Source organism: Grammomys surdaster, unplaced genomic scaffold (assembly GCF_004785775.1).
Source record: "Grammomys surdaster isolate TR1022 unplaced genomic scaffold, NIH_TR_1.0 125319, whole genome shotgun sequence".
Lineage (NCBI taxonomy): Eukaryota > Metazoa > Chordata > Mammalia > Rodentia > Muridae > Grammomys > Grammomys surdaster.
In genome coordinates, this window is record NW_021620197.1 from 131,358 (window position 1) to 148,361 (window position 17,004).

Consider the following 17,004-nt stretch of genomic DNA (forward strand, 5'->3'; position numbering starts at 1 on the left):
ACACTGGCCCAAAGAAGACAGCTTTTTTTTTTTTAATGAGTACATATTGAAATAGGATTCCATTGCAATTTTATTTGTTTTAGCTTGGTTTTACTTTGTTGAAGTAGAGTCTCACTATGAGTCCAAAGCTGGCTTTAAACATATAAACTTTTGCCTCTATTGCCTAGGTCCTGAAATTGCAGGTAGGCATGTACCACCATATTCTACCAATTATAATTTTAACTTGCTTTTCATTATTATATATATTTTTATTTTTTATACACACACTGAGATAAAATTTATTTTTAAAAAGTAAAGGAAGTTTTATACAACCTTTATAAAACAAATATTCTATAGTCAAAATTAAGCATTAAGTGTTCAATATTATAAAGCTGTTTATAACAGGAGTTTTAAGTAGTGGTAACATTTAATCCATGTAAAAATGTCAACAGAATTCAAATCATGACTTGAATCCTCAATGATTCAAGTATCATGGTCTTACCTAGTAAGGGTTTGGTAAGTTTTAAGATGAGTTATTTTGGATATAGTATCCATAAGTCCTTTTTACTACTGTCTATCAATTCGCCATAGGATAGCTGGCCACAATGGCAAGTCCACAGTGGTGGTCTCTGTCTGGCTATTTTGATGTAGCCATTCATACACCATTCATGATCCCAGCTGTTCTTGATAAGCCAATATTTATTCTTATTTGGATCTGTTCCTTCAAATCCATAGCCAACAACCAGAGAACCCCATGGTGGAGGTCCTTGCTGCTACAGTTGGGTTCACTGTAGAGGACTGAACTATAGAACTGGAGAGATGAATGGCTTGCATCCATGGCAATGGAAATAAGCCCCCACAGTCACCACAGCCTTCATGAGGGCTTTCTCTTGCTGAGGGATATCCATGAAACCTATGTCATTGGCCACAGCATACTCAGCTCTGTATTTACAAGATCCATCCTTCGCTTCATAGGGATTAGTGTCCTCTGAATCCAGACCTCCATTTTCCTTAATGTAATGGAAAGGAAAAATCCATCAGGCCTCCATTACAGCCCTGATTGCCTTTAGGGTGACAACAGTCCACAAGGTTCTGTTCTCACCCAATGAGACCAGTTTGCCAGTCTTAAGGCACATCTGTCCTTCTAGGCAACCCGATGTGCTAAACGCCCAACAAGAACCACACTGGCCCCGATTCTTCACAGGAATCACACAATCCTTTTCTTTCCAGTCTACAGTATTGGGAATCTAAAGCATCATAGGTTCCTGAAATATCCTCCCTTCTTGTGCTTCTGGTGCTGATAGCCATTCACCACCTGCCTGGATTCCTCATTGATCATGTCACCAAAGGCGTTCATCTCCATGGTAAAGCCGTGCTTCCCATTGCTGTATTACTCGTTGTGTAGCTGGATCGTTCTCACGTTCTCCCACGTCGCTCTCCTCCACTCTTCCTCATTCACGCTATACAGTCGTCTTTGCGTGGACTTCCACTGGTGCCACTGTACATTAAACGTTTGATCAAATTTTAGAGTAGCTAAGGCTGTTCCCAAGCAGAGGACAGCCAGAAGGAGTAAAAGAGTCATGGTTCAAACACCTGAGGTGGCTAGATATGCACACATAGTCTGCAAACTCGGATCCCCGGAGGTCGCCAAGGGCCGAGAATCTTCATTATTATATTTTAATATTTATTTATTTAGTGCCACATATTGATTTTACAACATCCATATGCTCCTCATATTTGACTTTTTTCTCATTCGTTATTGGCAATTCATTTGCTCAGGTTTCTGGGACACATATATATTTCTGTTTAGTGATTTGTAAGAACCTTTTACAGACAAGTAAATATCTGTCTTAGCCACTTAAAATTATTTATGGGATTAAGAATTAGCATTTATCAAGTAGGTCATGCATTTCCAGCACTTCAATCATCTTTCTCCACACAGCATCTCACCCCACTGCATGAAGAGCTAGCCATGGCTTTATTGGCACACACTGAAGACACTGAAGTATCAGGAGGGGAGCAGTACTGGAGTGAGCTCTGAGTGGTGAGACTGGCTCTAGTCCTCTCAGAATGTCAGGTTTCTCTCTGAAACTCCGAAACTTAAATACTTATATCCATGTCCTGTTATGCTGCTTGTCTGAGGAAGTTAATTGTGACCATACAGGCTTTCATACTATGGATTTTGTTTAACCTAAAATGTACATATATCATTCTTTATGTGATATGAGTTCTTAAGTCTGTTTGTTACTTTAATGATTTCATAAAATTTGGATAATTGTGTTCCTTTTTTCTAAGATCAACAGTTGTCTAAAAATAAACAAACAGACACCTTAGAAATGAACAATATCTCTTGTATGTTTCGATTCTCAATTTATTCCCCTGGTGATGCTAACAAGATGTTATTCTGTAAACGATAACGATAAACAGCAATGGAAGGTGAGCTTCAAAGTTAACAAAATTATCACTAGACATTCTCTCAGAATAAGTAAGAATATATTTAAATACCACCTGTCTATCATTAAGCAGAATTGTACATGCAGTATAAACAAGAGTTTTATATTTAGACAAGTCATAGACACTTATATGGTGCAGAAGGAAACATTTTCACAACTTTCAATGCGGAAAGCAACTTGCAATGACTGATGCACCCAGAACAATATTCACAGGAGATGCCAAATTAATTCTTCATCACTAAGACAGATGAAAACTAAAACAACCAAATAGCTACTAAGAAAGAAGAAAGAAAGAAAAAAAGAAAGACAAAAGAAACTACAAAGTTACTTACTACTCAACAATACCCCCCCTTTTTTGTTTGTTTGTTTGTTTATTTTGTTTTTCAAGACAGGGTTTCTCTGTATAGTCCTGGCTGTCCTGGAACTCACTTGGTAGACCAGGCTGGCCTCGAACTCAGAAATCCACCTGCCTCTGCCTCCCAAGTGCTGGGATTAAAGGTGTGCACCACCTCTGCCTGGCTTCAACAATACCCGTATTTATATAAAAGCTGTTGCCATGAATCAGCTAATTAAAAAATAACAAATGATGAAATTTGTGAAATATTCAAATCAATACATTAGAACAATTATATATATATATATTTATATATATATATATATATATATATATTTTTATGGAGAGAGAGAGAGAGGGAGGGAGAGAGAGAGAGAGAGAAAGAAGAAAAATGTGTGGAGCTCAGACCATACTTATTTGGTTTGTATATATGTATGTCTATGCAAGCGTTAGTACACATATAAACACATACATGTGGAAGTTTAGAGCCTATTTATTTACTTTTGTATGCATATGTATGTTTGTGCATGTGCTAGTGCATAGATATGTGTGTGTTTGTGTGTGTGTGTGCGTGCGCGCGTGCGCGCACGTGTGCACATGGAAGTCAGATCCTATAAATTTTGTCTGTATATGTATGTTCGTGAATATCCTAGTACATATATGCACACATGCATACAGAGGTCCAGACCCCACTTGTTTATTTGTATATGTATGTTTGTGCATGTATTAGTACACATACATGCACGTATGTGGCAGTCAGACTCCCACTTATTTTTATGTGTATATTTACTTTGCATGTTCAGGTGCACTTATGCATGAATGTGGAGGTCAGAGAAGCCTTAGAAATTATTCCTCAGATTTTGTCCATCTTTTTACTTTTCTTTTATTTTGTTTTGTGTGTTTTAGACAAGGCTTCTTATTCTAACTCATGAAGAACACTAGACTGCTGGTTATCTCTCCAAAGACCTGCTTGCTTCTGTCTCACGGTGGTACTCAGGAGCAGACTGGTTTTTTCCATGAATTATGTGGTCATTTCTTTATTTCTCAAAGCAAGCCTTAACTAACTGAGCCATCACCCACCCCCTTGTCTTTTATCATTTTGTACATTTATGCATTTCCTTTTAATTTATTCATTTCCTTACACAATCAAATTGTGTAAGAGTTTTGTTACATTTATTTCTAATTTTCACCTTTAAATACTGCCGAAATAAGTACCTGACACATGCATCTTACTAAGTGAAAATTAGACTAGGAATAGAAGCGCTGACTGCATACATTTTCAAACTTGCTACTATCTGCAGATTACATTCCAAAGCATCTACGACCTGCCCTACATCGCCTGTTATCACCTGCTGTGACCCACTATTAAGGGGGTCTCTCTTACTAGTGCCAGCCTTGTGCTCTCCCGTCTCTACCTCATTTCCACACTTGGTATTATCAGAATTATTACTTTTATAAGCTAGCAACATATTACTATTCAGTCTTTATCCACGTTAAATGTGATACCTTTAATGCACTTACAAGTGCCTGGGATTCTTTTAATTTATAGATCAAAGTTCATTTACTTTGTCCATTTTTGCACAAAAGGAGATTCTGTGCACTTGAGTCCGTGCATATGTGGGCATCTTTATGTGTTCACTGATTTATCTCACTAATGGTTGTGAGGATTTTCTAGTTTTACATTTTTCATCCAGGAGTGATTATTTTTGGGCCGATAGTCAAATTTCTCAGTCTTCTCTCTTTCAATGTGGACAATTGTATCTCCAGTTGGATGAACTCATCTTCTGCCATGACTATTATCAAGATCTATTCCTCTTCCTGTTGTGTTAAGGGTTTATAGTATATTTTTCCTTGTTACATATTTAGCTTACCTGGTGTTAATTCTGTGTGGCTGTGAGATGACACTGTGGTGTTGCTGTTCCCTATTCTCAGCCAGTTGTCACAGCAACAGTCATCGGTAAGTCCAAAGTGCCCTGTCTGTTTGGAAACAGACATGGGCATCTATCCCTGACACTTTGCCATGTATCCCTGTATTCCTGACACTTTGCTCTTAGACTGTCTGTCACTCAGCTCATGAAGTTTTATCTATCTCAGCTCTGAGACAGGACCTGAAGCATGGAAGAAATGCTTGTCATTTCTTCCTCTGCAGATGTCTTGTCTTAATTCTGTGTTTCCTAGTATCAGTTTTCTTATCTTTAAATTACAAAGATCCTTGGTAAATCTACAGAGTTGAATTTACATTCATTTTGAGAAGAAATACCGAGTTTATAATTTATTACATACAAATGTATAATGTAATAATATCTCTATGGTAAATATTATATATGGATTTACTATAATATCAACTTTGTAATTTATTTCGGGCTATTATTTATGTTTTTAAAAGTGTGTGCACACATGTATGTGTGTGTGTATGTGTGCCTGGGCACACACATGCTTCTATTTGACACTCAACTACATGTGTCTACAAAAGCCAATAGAAGATAACTGGCATCTTTCTCAATTGTTCTATCCTTTATCCTTTGAAAAAGGGTCTCTCTTTCTGCACCTAGCTCATAAACTGAGTGGACTTGTTATTCAATGAACTCCAGGGACCTGTCCTGTTTCCACAGAGCTAGGATTGAAGGTGTTCATAAACATGATCATGCACAGTTTTTCTTTAAAAAAAAAAATCCATGGGTGCTGGAGACCCAAACTGAAGTCCTAATGTTTAAGCAGCAGCACTTGACTAACTGGAACATCTCCCCAACTCCTCTTTCCTTTTCCTTTGAACCTAGAGCTCTATACTTGCTAAGCATGTATTGGGATGTAACTTTGATGCACTCAAGCTGGTTTAGCGGCCATGATTAGTCCTTTGGAATACTGCTTTTGAACTTTTTTTTTTTTTTTTTTTTTGGTTTTTCGAGACAGGGTTTCTCTTTATAGCCCAGGCTGTCCTGGAACTCACTCTGTAGACCAGGCTGGCCTCGAACTCAGAAATCCGCCTGCCTCTGCTTCCCAAGTGTTGGGATTAAAGGCGTGCGCCACCACCGCCTGGCAAGGAATACTGCTTTTGAACTTTTTTTTTCACTCACACAGTGATAGGTGATTTCCTTCCAGGGTTAATTTAGCTCCCAAGTTCTAGAGTCAACTGACTACTGCACAATCTCCTGTCGTCTCTACCAGGAATGTTACAAATGCCAATGCTTCTTGGCCCTGTGTGATAACTGATTTACTCTTTTCCTTTATTAACTCCTCTGCTCTTTATTCTCACTTCATGTTTTCCACTACATGGCCATTACAGAGTTTTATTTAACATAATGCAGACTGAAGTTCAGGTATAGCCCAAGCAACATTTCTGAAGCTTCTTGTTTGTCTGCTGACACTATGAAACTCTTGACTCCAGGGTTTGGTAAGCCACCCCACACCTCCCTTCTCTGACTTTCAAGCCCTTAAGGTTGTTGCTTTCCTTATCTCTCCCCACTGGGCTACCTGGTCCTAAGCTGCTTTTCTCCCTGTCCCTGCCCATTGGATGATCTGGCACTCACTGAAACTTTATTATGCCTTCCTTTTAGACACTGTCAAGATTCACCAATCTATGTCACACCCTTTCATTAAGCATTTTCATCAAGGGCACTGTAGCAGACTCTGATAATCCCAACCCCTCCTTTCTCCTGTTCCTACCATTCAACTTTACCCTATTATGCAGATGTTCTTCCTTTGATCTGAAAGTGTCCTTAGGTTCAGTGACCTTATGGATCATGGGGTTTACATGACTTCCAGTGATCACAGTTATGTGCCTATCAAAGCTCTTAGTGGAGGGAGTGGCTCCCAGGCTGTTCAACAGAACCTCAGCTTCTCTGTGTTTCTACCACACATTCTTTTCTAAGAGGACACAGATCTGATGATATCATGAAAAGACCCAAGGTAGAAACTTCCAAGCACTGTGTGTTTTTTGAGACATTCTAGATGCACCTTAAATGTGTGGTCTACAGAGAACTCTTATTTTAAAACTTTTAACACAGAATTTACAGTTGGGCAAGAAGTAAGAAAAAAGGATGCAAAAATTGTCAAAATCATGATTCTTTTAGCTAATCTAAAAAGCATAGACATGCACACTGTGCAATGGTATGTGAGGAGTACATACTCCTCATAGAAGGAGCACTCTCTGTGAGTAGTATCACGATGTATCAGACACACATAGCTATGAACGAAGCACAGAGCACAGTCTCAAGACTTCAGTATCTAGTTCAGGCATGACCATGGGCTTTCTCACCCCGAGTCTTAAAGAGGTCAAACTGCAGGAGGTTAGCATTAATCATCAAGTGCCAATAATGAAGCTAAGTTAGAGCTACCCAATACCCTCCTTTGTACTGAACAGAGGTGGCAGAGGGCTTTGCTAGGTATCTCATTCACATGAGTAGTCACCAGAAACTCTGGCCCTATATCCTTCTATAGGAGACAATGTATTGTATTTTGCCTATGTAGGCTATAGGAATATAACTACTGTGACCCTCCAGGATGTAAGGATTGGTACTATTGCTGCTGGGCATAGATGACACAAGAAGTACAGGATGGTGCAGCATCAATATAAAGTTACTATGGGGATGTGTGTGAAGGTTTGTAAAATATCCTACATGGGTTTTTTTCTTTCAACTTAACATTAGCAGCAAGAGCCAATATTAGATTTTGACTCATTTAGCACAACCATTGTCAGTTAAAATTCTGTGAGCTTTATTTCTGCTATAAGTATAATTAGATTGAATGGCATCCCAATAGATAGACCTGTCATACTTGTGTCCTTAGGTGCTGTACAATTGATATGCAAGTCTGAAGATTCAAGACACACTGCCTACATGAGGTTTCAAAGGCAGAGAAATCCAGTACAGGGCAAGCTCTGTCTTCTCTGCTCACTGGAAACACTCTTCTCTAAATAACCCACTTCACTTCAAAGCTGCTCATTAACCACTCTGCTTAGTTAAGCTGCTCTGGAAGTGTATCCTATCCTCAGGGATGCTAGATCAACTTGTCCTAGAGAACTCCTGCACGTGCTAGACGTCTCTTTAGCAGTTGTTACTTCTACCTTATTGCTGCTGATGATGTCTCTTCTGCTTGTAGTGCTATTTGGATCACTCATGCTAGCTAGCTCTTTTCCCTTCTTTGGGGTTGTTCTTTGCAACAGAATTCAGTAGAGTAGCGCTGCAGGGGAGGGAATCGGAATTTTTTCTGATCTTAAAAATTAAATCCCATCTACATGAATGTGTTTTATAAAGAAATGACTATACTTAGACTGATTTGAGTTATTGTTAGCATGAGCAGTCAGAAACACTTGGTGATACTTGGGTCATCAAGTTACGCTTTGCTTCATCTCTGTTCCCTGAACTCAACATAAGAATGCTTCCTCAGAAGCAGCAGGAAAGCTAAGCGTAGTATTTGGGGGACTCTTGGTAAAAATGAACATTGACACCTGCCACTCAGATGCTTCAGCAAATGTGTGAAAACTGACATCAATGTTGGTGCCTAAGAGGGAAACTGAGCTCAGAGCAAGCTGCACACCAGGATCTTCCAACAATGTAGCTTTTCCTTGGGCTAGAATCAAAGCCAAGATCATCGGAAGTTTGCAGGTATAAGTAAACAGTGCAGAACAGGCCAGACTATCCTCTTGGCACATTGCATCTTGTCTTCAAAGCAACTCCCACAGTGAGTATCTGCTGGGCAAGAGGTGCAGTTTTCCTTCAATTTCTCATTAATAATCACAGATTTGAAAAAAAAATTACAGTCAGTAAGCACCTCAGACCTGGACTTCCAGTGCTTGAGAGACTGAAGCAGAGGGATTGCCATGAATTCCAAGCTAGGCCTGAGCTGTATAGTGAGTTTCAGGTCAGTCAGAGCTACAGAATAACTCTTCTCTAAAAAGAAAATAAAAATGAAAGTAAAACAGAAACAAAAATTTTAAAATGAAACTGGGAAATCCTTTTCACTAAAAAAGAGCACACACTAAATAGCCTATGAGTTTTTAAAGAATCCATACCTCTCAAAAATTTCAAAATTTAATTAGAACTAATTGAATAGTCATCTAAATTACAAATCAATAAAACGATATTTTAGTGTCCAGACTCATAAGTCATTCAGCAAAAATCCATTTAGTTTCCAGATAATAATATGCTAAGTTTCACATCATAGCTAAGATCATAGCATATCAGCTATGGCTGTATTGTGGGTACAGTGAAGTATTAAAATAGGTAGGATTTGGGGCTAAAGTTCTGGAAAGAAAGCAGGCTCACTGTGGTGAATGTGACCTTCTATGTAGGCTTGCTCTTCTTCAACTTTTAGGTCTGTTTGTTTGGAGAAAATTTTAGTAGCCAGTCAGTGTATCCAAGTGTCTAATGTAGGGATATGGGACCTTAGCCAGTTGCTGTTAGTGAGATCAGGTTCTACCCAGGGTGAGGGAAAGAAGGATCACCAGAAAAGTTTTACTACCAAGCTTGTTCTGAGAATTGGTATGAAAATACTGTAAATTCCACAGCTGCTGAGCTCGATAAATCTGAGGTGTGCATTTGTATCACCTTGCTTCTATATGAATGGTTCAGCTACAGGTGCTACTACAGTGATTGGCCTACTTTCTATTCTCTGTATTGACTGACTCCCCATGTCATACCACTGTCCCCTGTCTTCCCCAGATAAATTACTTTTACTCTGGTGTTTATCTCAGGTTCTGTGCTAAGATGACCTTGCTTATGAGACAAGCAGAGAGTGGGAAGAGGAAGAACAGAAGTAGCTGCTAAGGGACAGAGAGGCTGGAAAGCATATTCTGACATCTTGTAGCACTGATAAGCTACAAACTGAGGACCAGACTGCCAAATCATCAGAATCTGAGAAGACAAGGTCCTTAGAAATGGAGCAGCATACAAAAATGAATTCACAAATTTGACCATATTTCATTTACCAGTTCCTAATGTGCATGGATCATGGGGCAGAAAGGCTGAGCACATGGTGAGAAGTAATGGGTCTAAATCTAAATAACAAAAACTACCAGGACTCTCACTACGCTGAAGTGGTGACAGTTAGGATCACACAAGTAGGAGACATCTCATTGGACGCATTGGGCTTCTGTTGTTGATCCTGGGAGGGTGAAGATTAAGAGAAACATGAAGCAGAAAAAGTACAGGACACTGTTTATGTTGACAGCATCAAAATGAACTCCTATTCAACTACTTGCTAAGTGTTTAGAACCAAAAGAAAATGAGGAGATCTACAGTAAAAAAAAATTAGAAAATATTCCAAAAAAAAAAACCAAAAAAACACACACCAAAGAAATGCAGAAAACCATTAGGGAACACTTCTATAATTCTCTAAGTTGAAAAAGATTAAAGAAATGGATGAAATTTGAAATACAACTGAACCACCAAAGTTATATCAAAAAGGGCCAACAACTTAAATAGACCCATAATAAATAAAGAGATTGAAACTGGAGACTGGGGGGATGCCTTCTTAAAAAAATAGTCCAGGCCCAGATGGATTCACAGGAAAGAAAATCTTCAACCAATCCTTCTTCTCAAACAGGACATCTTCCAAGTTCTTTTTTTCTTTTTTTAAAAAGATTTATTTATTTAATGTATTATTTTATGTATTTTATATATGATGTACACTGACACTATCTTCAGACACACCAGAAGAGAGCATCTAATCTCCTTACAGATGGTTGTGAGCCACTATGTGTTTGCTGGGAACTGAACTCAAGACCTTTGGAAGAGCACACAGTGCTCTTAACTGCTGAGCCATCTCTCTAGCCCCATCTTCCAAGTTCTTATAAAACCAGTACCACTTCAACACTAAAGATTGGTAAGGACACAACAAAAACAAAGAACTCTAGGCCAATATCTCATGTGGTCATTGATGTAAAAATTATCAATGAAGTACTTCCAAACCTAATATAGTTACATATCAAAAAGATATCCACCACCAGATGGTTTTAGCTTGCCCAAGCAGAACTTTTGCAACATACATAAGTTAACAAATGTAGTAAATCATGTAAATGTACTTGAAGATAAAAATTACATGGTAATCTCAAAAGATGCAGATAAGGCTTTTAAGAAATACAACTTGGTTGTATTTTTGTTGGTAACTCAACAAAATAAAGGCTATATATTATAATCCTACAACCAACATCTTCCTAAATGAGAACAATCTTGGTAAAATCAAAATGGGATGGGGCTATCCATTATCTCCAATGCTTTTTATAGCAGTTGAAGTACAAGCTAGAGCAATAAGACAAGAGAAGAATATCAAAGGAATACAGATATGAAAGAAGTTAAATTATACAATTACACATAATTGGAGATGATATATTACAAACAAGAAATATCAAATTATTCCACCAGAAGACTTATAGAAATAATGCTTTAAGCAAAGCAGCTTACAAATCAATTTACAAAACCTGGTAGCCTTCCTATACAACAATATCATACATGCTAAGAAAGATCATGGAAGCGCTAGTACTCACAGTGGTTTTGAAACATTAAAATAAAACAAAACATCTAGGGATAAACTTACTCAAGGAGGTGAGAGACTTCTACAATGAGAACTTTAAGTCTCTGAAGAAAGAAATTGAGAAAGACATGAGAAGGTGGAAGGACCTCTCATGCTTACAGGCATCTAGAAATAACAATGTGAAATTGACCCAAAGCTATGTACAATTCCAATGGATTTCCAACCAAAATTCTTATAACATTATTCATAGAAGTACAAAATATCATTCCAAAATTCACATGGAAGCACAAAAGACACTGATTAGCCCAATAAATCCTGAAGGGAAAAATGAATAATGCTGAAGAGATTATTATACCTGACTTCAAGTTATAATTCAGAGCTATAATAATAAAACCTCCATACTACTTCACAAAATGGACTGATGGATAAATTGAACAAAATAGAAGACCCAAATATAAATGCACATAATTACAGTTACCTGATATTTGACAAAGAACTCAAAAAAGACACACTGGAGAAATGATAACATCTTTAACATGGTGCCTGAAAAATTGCATGTTTATGTATAAAGGAAAAAAATTATCACCCTAGACAAAAATCACCACTGGATGTACCAAATACTGCAAGGTGAAATCTGAAACATAGAAACTGTTGGAAGAAAACCTAAGCAGCACCCTAGAAGACAGACACACAGGAAAGGACTTTCTAAATGGTCTCTATTCAGGGATTAAGGTGAAAAATTGATAAAAGAGACCTTAGAAAAGGAAATAATCAGTTGAATGAGTAAGTTCACAAAGTGGGAGAAGTTCTTTCCAGTTATTCAGTAGAGGATTACCATCCAGAATATATAAACAAATGGGAAACAAAGAGGCAAGAAAACAAATGACCAGTCCAAAGAATGAGCTATGGATCTGAACAGATGATATGAGCAGAAATTCTCAAAGGAAGATATAAAAATGGTTAAGAAATATCTTAAATGAATAATTCACGTAATAAATTCTGTGCCCAGAGAAAGGAAGTATCTTAAAGAGTTTATTGTTCTTAGCAATTACAGAAATGTAAATTAAAATGCTTTGAGAATACATCTTACCCCAGTCAGAATGGCTAAGATCAAGAAATCAACTCACAACAGTGCTGCTTTGGATGCATGGAAATGGGAACCCTCCTTTACTATAGTGCATAGTGGTGCAGCCACTATGGAAATAAGTGTGAAGAATTCTCAAGAAGCTAAAAGTAGAACTACCATGTGACCCTGCTATACTATACCACTTGTGCTCAAAGGACTCCACATCCTCTTATACATGCACAGGGTTGACAGCAATGTAGATATCCTTCAGTTAATAAATGGATAATGAAAATGTGGTACATTTACACAATGATATTTTATTCAGCTGTAAAGGAAAATGAAATCAGAAGGCAAGTGGAAAGAATTGGAAATTAGTATACTGAGTAATGTTATCCAGACCCAGAAAGACAAATGCTACAGGTTCTTTCTTATTTGAAAGCCTAGCTTCAGATCCATAGAATTGAATACATAAACAGGAATAATGGCTGGACACAAGGAAATAGAAAAAATGAAGGTGCTAGGGAAGGGGCTCTTGAGAATAGGACATGGGTGCTTTGAAGGAAGAAGGAAGGAAAGCTGGGGGTGGGTGGGCAACTGACATGGAGAAGGGGAAGAGAGTGTAATACAGAGGGAGAGGGAAGCAGGGAAGATAAATAACACAAAAGATACTAGAAAAGGCCAAAGGAAAACATAATTTTATAATCCCACTTAAAACGCACATATATTATAAGTGTGGTGTGTGTGTGTGTGTGTGTGTGTGTGTGTGTAGTTTAAATGGAGTTATACCATGCAGGATAGTAATATTACCACAGGGGGTCCAGGTGATTTATCAAAGACTCTAGTGCCAGGCAACGGTCAGGGAAGTTTGAGAGAACCCTCCAAAACAATTTAGGCTATTGTGGTTCCCTCCTAGAACTGGAAACTAAGACTCCATTACTGAAGACACCACATACTTGGGTCACAGGACTTGGTGGAATCAAAGGTCTGAAAGCCTTTTTCCTGAGGGATAGTTCTCATTGTGTGAGAAGTTATGGGAAGTTGCTATGTAAGCTATCAAGGAGAAATGACAATCAATTGTCCTATCTATCAGTAAAGACCACGAACCAAAATAATGAGAGAGGCAATATTTTCCTAATGGTGCAATAGTAGAACTGTTATGTTCAGGTAACCAACAGCTGTCTGATTCAATTGAAGGCCGACTTAATAGGATATAACCCACATCTAACTAAATCTAACCAACAGTCTCAACCTGGAGGAGTTATAGAGAATCTCCTACCATTTTCATAGACAAGTATAAATTTTAGCTGAATTCTAAATTCTTGTCCTTATAAATATAAATGTAGGTCTCACCCCTCATCAAATAACCTTTTATTGCAGGCCATGGTTGGTGGGCTACAAAAGATATTCATAACTGGTCAAAATGCAGAAAATAAGTAACTGTGGGATGCCCAGCATCAACTGGTACATCTACTATTACAACTTCTATACTTAAAAATAAGGTAAAATGGTGGAAGATTGGGTGGTGTGTTAGGATTTCCATTGTTGTGAAGAGACTCCTTGACCACAGCAACTCTTATTTAAAAACCGTTTAATTGGATCTGGTCTACACTTTCTGAGGTTTAGTTCATCATTATCATGGCAAGAAGCATGGTGGCATGCAAGCAGACATGGTACTGGAATAACTGAAAGTTCTAAATGTTGATCCACAGGTAGCAGAAAAGTATTGTGTGGCACACTGTGCATAGCTTGAGCACAGGAAACTTCAATGCTCACTCCACACAGTGACACATTTCCTCCAACAAGAACACACCAACTCCAACAAGGCTATACCTCCCTATGGGCCACTCTTTATGTGTTTGAATACATGAGTCTGTGGGGTACATAACTATTCATACCACAACAAATGGTAAGATTTGAAGAGCCAAATGTCCATGGTTCCTGCTGCAAAACAAGTATGTTACAGCCATGATACTCAACAATATGGCTGTCTAAACAAGACATTCTTAATGACACTAGCAGTTGACCTGCCAGCATGTATAGTAGAAAACTTTCACAAGACCTCACCCCAAGTTGAAGAGCTACAGGAAGTCAATGATTGACAAGAGAGGGAGAATCAGGAGATATGTTCAATACTGATTGGCAAGCCCTAAACACAGGTACATATGAGCAACACTAATAGGACACAGTAAGTTTTCTGTTTTATATTATTTTATATGCTTGTGTAAAATAAATAGAAAAGGTCGTGGCTTTAAATAGGGCACGAGAGACATGGTAGAAGCAAGAGGGGAAAATGAGAAAATAAAATTATGTAAGTATTGTTTATTCTTATATGAAGTTCTCAGAATTTTCAAAACAGTGTGATTTTGGAGGAAGAATAAAGACATAGGGAAGAAAATAAGAGCTCACACCTAAGAGAATACAAATGTACATGAAATAGTAGCCAATACATCTTTAAAGGGAGACCAAAGGTAATTCAGGAGTAAAAATTTTTCAACAAAAAAATTGCTAAAGCTATTAGTATCCAAAACATAGGTCTTACCCTCTAAAAATATCCTAAAATGGATTGTAGATCTAAACATATAATGAAATGCACAAACCCAGGATACATTATTTAGAAAAATATATATGTCATTGGACTTTATGCTGACATTTTAGAATGTACATAAAAAGCATAATCCATGAAAGAAACAATTCTATAGTGAATTTCACTAAAATTAAACATCTTGCCCTATGAAAAGTTATTATACTGAAAAACACACACACAGAGGGAGAGGGAAAAGGAAAGAGCGAGAGAGAGAGAAAGAGAGAGAGAGAGGGAGGGAGGGAGGGAGGGAGGGAGGGAGGGAGGGAGGGAATGAGAATTAGGGCATGTCGTTACGCAGATGTGTCTGATAAAAGACTGTTACCAAAAATATCCAGAAAGTCTCTTTAAGCTTAAGAGTATGAAAAAAATAAGCCCAATTAAAGCAATAATGAGTCTCTGTATGCCTAGAATACACAGGCCTACAAAAAAGGGTTCAATTATAAGTTTCTGTAGTTTCTGTATTCCTACCATGAGATGATGATCCAAACAGGAAGAGCATCACTGGCCTCCTAGGATGTAAATCTGTAGGGGTTCCCTCTTCTAAATGATTCAAAGTCACAGTGGTGCAACCATTCTACAAGATACTTTGAGTTTTTAAAATAAACTAAGTACCCCAACTATTTCAATCCAGCTCTTATGATTTGTAGTATCACTTGAATTCAAAAATTATGTCTACATAATGTCTGTCCAAAAATATTTACAGTAGTAGCTTCATCCATAATTGTCAAAGCTTGAGCATAGATCACTTACTTTAGCATGTATCCTTAAACAAATTCTTATGTACCCACCTAGTGGAGGACTATTCAAATGGAAAAAGAATGAACTATCAATTTTTAAAAAAGGAAATAATATGGGAAGAAGATGAATGAAAGAGTACTTCTGTCACCAGCACCAAACAAATAAATAAATATACAACATTTTAATGCCTACAAAACAGCAATGTTATCAGTACCATGCCTTTGTTCTCAGAAATAGCCCATTTCTACCAGGGAACATCTAAGTAAGATACAGGTTGGGCTACTGCCTGCTGGAGGAGCCAGTCACCTAGCTGGATGAATTATGAACCGACCCACACCACTGTGGGAAGAAGAAATCTCAGGACTATATTTTCTCTCTGTTTTTTTCTGGATGACCCACTGTAGCTTCTTTTGACAAGGACTAACACTTCATGTCAAACTGTGATTTTTTTCAGGGAAAGAAAAACAGTCAATAGGGCAATGGATAATCTAAAGCAGATTGTCAGGGATGCTGGCCATTCTGCTTTTCTTTGGGCCAGCAGAAGTGACGGGGAGGGCACTTAAAATGAAGGGGCATGATGTTGTCTCCATTTGCATCAGCTGTGGCCTCTGAATAATTGCAACATGGTGGGCTCTCTAAAAGTAATCTTCTGGTCCTTCCAAGGAATTGTGAGCAAGATCCTAACCTGAGATAGGTGACTATTAGCTACCTTTTTACCGAAAAGAACAAGATCTAGGGAGGAACTGAGTGAAACTAGGAGGTAACACTAATATTCTGTTCCCCGTTGTATGAGACGGCTATAAAGGAGACTTATACAAGGAAACGTGGACATCATAATTAGGACTGCAGATTTTTGTACAAACTTATTATTGGAAAAAGAAAGTTTTAAATTTGGATCTTCTATCATAAAATTCCACTTTAAAGAAATTGTTATAAGAAAACATTTGAATGAGTAAAAATTATCTATATGCAATTAATGATCAAATATTCTTATATGATAAATGGTATTCACAAAATACGTTAAATGATGAATACTACTGATAAGTTAATAAAGTTGTGTTTAATCATAGATTCTAATGCTTAGAATCTGGATATTCAGAATGAAAGGGCAAGGAAGGAATGCAGGGAAAATAGAAGGAAAGAAGGGAAAGAGTAAGATGAGAGAGGATGAAGGAAGAAGAAAGGGAGGGGGGAAGAAGCAATGATTCCTGCAACCACTGATGCTCTAACAGTAACAAGCAACACTTGTGGCATCAATAAAAAATGGAAGCTTTTAATAATAAAATGAGGTCTCTCAGGCTCACCTGGTTTCATAAATGGCATAAAGTTTTCCATGTTCTTTGACTGCATTCCTGAAAAAAAAAATAGAAAAAGGGACATA

General features: G+C 37.7%; 1 pseudogene; it reads right to left on the bottom strand.

Moving 5' to 3' along the window:
* Nucleotides 1–556: 556 nt before the first annotated feature.
* On the bottom strand, nt 557–1,561 carry LOC114637486 (annotated as a pseudogene).
* Nucleotides 1,562–17,004: the final 15,443 nt, after the last annotated feature.